General features: G+C 36.6%; 1 pseudogene; it reads right to left on the reverse strand.

The window, feature by feature from the left end:
• Positions 1-2,148: 2,148 nt before the first annotated feature.
• LOC145973719 (uncharacterized) lies at positions 2,149-3,955 on the reverse strand (annotated as a pseudogene).
• Between the last annotated feature and the right edge of the window lie 838 nt (positions 3,956-4,793).

The raw sequence follows: 4,793 nt of genomic DNA on the forward strand, positions 1-4,793 counted from the left end.
TCGCAAATAATTCATGAAACTTGTAATGAAATCTGGCTGAAATTAAAGGATTTAGTTATGCCACTACCAAGCAAGGATGCGTGGACAAAGATTGCAGAAGATTTTGAAGCAATGTGGAATTTCCCTCACTGCATTGGAGCAATAGATGGGAAACACATTGTAATAGAGGTATAATAATAATTTATTCAGACATTTTTTGTATTTAAGGAGATCCTAAGCGCCTGTCAATTTTATCCTATTTTATCGATCGAATTTGGCGTATGTATAGTTAATCCAAATTAAATATAGGAATTCATGAATGATCATTTGATGAATTCCTATATTTAATTTGGATTAACTATACAGATTGATAAATCTTTTCCTGCACAAATTAAAGTATTAATATTAACAAAGACGGAAGTGCTCTAATTTCAGGTAAAAGACAATCCGTATAGCCAATAAATAGATTTATTGGTCGAATCTAACTCCAAATTCGATCAATAAAATAGGATAAAATTGACAGGCGCTAAAATTGACATCCCCTTAACATTCATGAAATAGACTAATTTAAAATTCAAATTACAGGCTCCTCCTCATAGTGGCTCCTTCTATTACAATTACAAGAAAGCCCATAGCTTCAATCTTACTGGCATTTCAGATGCGTACTGTCGGTTTATTTTGGTAGACGTAGGAGCAGAGGGTCGCTGTAGCGATGCTGGAGTTTTTGCTAATAGCAAAATAAAATCAGGACTAGATGCAAACACTTTAAATGTACCTCCACCTTCTGCAATTGGTCAATATGAATTGCCATTCGTTTTGGTAGATGAGGTTTGGCGATGAGGCATACCTATTATCACCATACTTGATGCGACCTTATCCAAAAAGTTCACAGCTAGATTTGAAGAAAAAAATATTCAATTATCGTCTCAGCAGGGCCAGACGAGTTATCGAAAGTGCTTTTGGCATACTTGTAGTGAGATGGCGAATTTTTAGAAGACCAATTAATACCTACGTCTTGAAAGCCGAAAAGATGGTGTTGGCCACTGTCTGCTTACACAATTTCATCATCACTAAGGAACTTAAAAAGCGTCCTCAAGAAAGATGATACTTACAATATAATAGATATGACGGGCAGCAAACATCGCTTGGCATTAGAAATATACAAAATCAAGTTAACCGAGATGTTATTTCGCACAATTTGTCCAGGGTTTATAGGGAAAGATTTGCCAATTATTTTGTAAATGAAGGCGCTGTACAATGGCAGTGGGAGAAAGCTGCGAATAATGAATTTTAAATAAAATCTGTAAGAAATGTACAAGTGGATATATATTTTAATTAACTACTTAAATAATTTTGTAAGTAAACATGAAATCTTTTTATTCTATTCTACACAGTTTTGTATCTTATAATTTTTTTATCATAAAGAAGAAATAAGTAATATAATAAGTTTTTTTATAAATATAAATTATAAGAGCCCCGCCTCTTCTTCTACTTTTATTGCATCCATCAAAATTTTATTTTCAAATTGCCTTCTATTTTTATATGGCAATTTTCTTAAAATATCACCCAGTTGAAACAAAAATCCTTCAACACCGTCAGGAGTTGTACTATTTTCTGAAAATAGTTTTAATAAGTCCTTCTTGAATTCAGCATCAGATGACTGCTTCCTCGGACCTAAAACAATATAAGCTGATTAGCATCAATATTATTAAATTGCTTATCTTTTAATTTGTGAAATTACGTACTCTGACTTTGAGATTGTGTTTCAAGATCAACAAAATCTTGTGCAGTTTGGACTAGAGAAAAATTTAAAAAATTTCACACAGGATATTATTTAGCATCAAAATCTGCTTTGACCGTACATGGTCTATGGTCAAAGCGGATCTTGGTATTTAATAATATTCCGTAGATGGCCTCCTTTACTTATTGTGTTTGAACAATATAATATATATTTCGTCAATTTCGTTTAATAACAAATAATTACATATAATATATATAGTGATATGAATTTATAGTGAATATATGTAACATTTAAAAATTATATAAGATGAAAAGTTCTTGATGTTATACTACAAAGTAATATTTAAAATTTTTTGTTGCGGGACGTAACACCTCCCCCCTAATAAGAACAAAATCCGATTGTTTTCAGAGGATTTTGGTCTAGGGAGATTAGATATCTTCATTTAGAGTGTTTAAGCGGTCTCTTAAATTTGTATATGATGTAGGCATATTTACGTTTTTGGTGTGTTCCTCGTGGCAAGGTCTCATCGTCCTTGGAGATTTGACTGGAGGAGGTTGTTGAGTGACTACTTCCGGAGGCGCTGTGGGATCGATGTTGGAGGTTTGAAGATTCGTTCCCCTGCCAGGTGATTGATCGTCTCGGTTATCGTCTCCGGATTTTTTAAAAGATTCTCGCGCCAAATGAAGTAGCAGGTTTGCGAGGGAGCTCCACAGGGCTCCGATTAAATGCAGGCTGCAACCATATACAGTATGGAGAGCGTATCCATGGATGACTGTGTCGATAACCAGCTTGACTAAGCGAATGATCATGAAGATTCCGACGAGTCCTGCTGTGGCTGATCCAAAGTTTATGAATCCTTTCCAGATCCGTGAGGCTGTGCTCTCGACAATTTTATTTAGAGAATTTTCATCCAGCAAGTTATATACTGAGATTCCTTCAGTGTTCATGGAATGGCCAGTTAGTCCTCTAGCAACAGCATTGAGTAAAGCTGGCTTTTCGGCTGGGAACATAATATGATTTCTTAGCTTTTCTATGTCCGTTTCGGAGTAAATTCCGCTGGTAGCTAAGGATCCTGGTGTGAGGTATCTCCAAGTTAGGAGCAGCCATAGGTTTTAGCTGTTGAGGCGGTAGCTGTCTAACCTGAATACTAGGGGTGAGTTGAACCCATGTATCTTCGATTCTGTACAGGGTAGGAAGTTCTATACTGCATTCTCTTTCATTACCAATTTTGGTGATGATTCTTGACTTGGGTGTAAGAAAGAGAGAATGATTGCGCACCGTGACAGGAAGTTCAGCATAACATTCTTCCGTTTTTCTGACCATTACTTCAACAGGGATACATTTGACTATTTGCACAGCTTCTCCTGTGGTAACAGCCATATATCCTGATCCTTTCATTAATCGATAGGCAAATTCATCTGGTTGGAGTGTAGCGAAAGACAAGGCATTGGTAATCACTTGTCTTTCCAGTTCACATTTTTGTAAGATGACATTATTGTAAAGAGAAGTCATCTGTTGTTTGACGTGTTTTTCTATATACACGAACTTGGAGTTCATGTATGTAAAGATGTCAAGATTGTTGACTGGGATGATTCCTCGATTAGCGAAGGTATTTCCTGGTTTTGCTTCCAGGATAAATAATTTCGGATGCTCAGTGCGTAAGAGAGTATATCCGCATAGAGGCAATTCTGTAGTTTTCATCAGAGCGAAGGTGATTTCTTGAGTTACCAGGCTGTAGATGACTGGAGCGTTGACATCAGAGTGATCTTCGGAAATTTTATTTGCAGGTCCTTCGTAAAGAACATCGTATTGTTGGAAATTGCAAGTAGTAGTGGGTATTGGTTTCCAATAAGTATGTCCATCGTCAGCGTCTAGACAAAAGCTGTCAATGAGATCACATACCGTTCCAGATTTTAATTTGATCTTCCCAGTGTTTAACTGTATGGGAACATAAGAAGATCTTAATGATATTTTTACAGCTGCTTGGACGACTACGTCATCCCAGGTTCCGTATGGATCATTGTATTGTGCTCCTTTGCAGTACCCATCGACTTGTATACGGCCTACAAGAGTGATGCTCCGATAGGTCGTCTGATTTGCTTTTATGCCGGCGACAAGATTGTTGTCTCCGAGTTTGATGGTTCCGTCTTGAAACATTCTCAAACATTGGGTGTATCCAGTCTCGTGTACATAATCGGATCTTCCATTGTGAACAGCAGAGATATGTGAATGCATGCCGCAATGGTATACAGGGTGATTCTAAATAACTTTATGTTTTTGCAAAAACATAATCTTGACCGAATTCTAAGACGATTTTTCTTTTGGCAAAATTTCGTCCGAAGCTTAGTTTTTGAATTATTAAAGGAAGTAGTTAACGTATGACGGGTCGAATACAAGAGGCAAGCAAGGGTGGCGCGATTCACCGTCAGACGCGGGTGCTTACGCGGGGCGCCTGCTGCGATCAGCTGGTCGCTATACACATACAGACACACATGCGAACACATACATTCTCTCTGTCTGTCTGTCTGTCTCTCTCTCTCTCTCTCTCTCTCTCTCTCTCTCTCTCTCATTCGCTCACTCATCTGTAATGTTTTTTTTTTTTACGAGAGGGGAAAATGCATTTTATGCATACCCACCGGTCGATCCAGTGAGTTATGTGGGACTCGAGTACCAAGTCGAATTACCAACTCGGTACTCCCTACCCACTAAAAACCCCTCTCTTTTCACGAATTTCCTTTGACACACTGTCCCTCTGACTTCCCGAGATCTGTTTTCACATAACGTCAAAAAATAGTTATTATTACCTTGTTCGATGACTTTTGATGTATTGCTGTAATTGCTTGAAGGAGAAATGAATTTTCCGATAGATCGTACGTTCTCAAATTTAACGTAGATATCACGTTGCAAAAGACAAGAAATCCACATTAAATTATTAACTGAAAGTTAATAGTATTTATTACTTTTACTAGTAATAAATACTATTATCTTAAATAAATATTTAATATTAATATTTTATATGATAATAGTAAAAGTAATAAATATTTTAAAAACACTTATTTAATCTAATTAATTT

Source organism: Camponotus vicinus, unplaced genomic scaffold, assembly GCF_025532165.1.
Source record: "Camponotus vicinus isolate PSW18456_S1 unplaced genomic scaffold, iyCamVici1.0 SCAF_6, whole genome shotgun sequence".
Taxonomy (NCBI): domain Eukaryota; kingdom Metazoa; phylum Arthropoda; class Insecta; order Hymenoptera; family Formicidae; genus Camponotus; species Camponotus vicinus.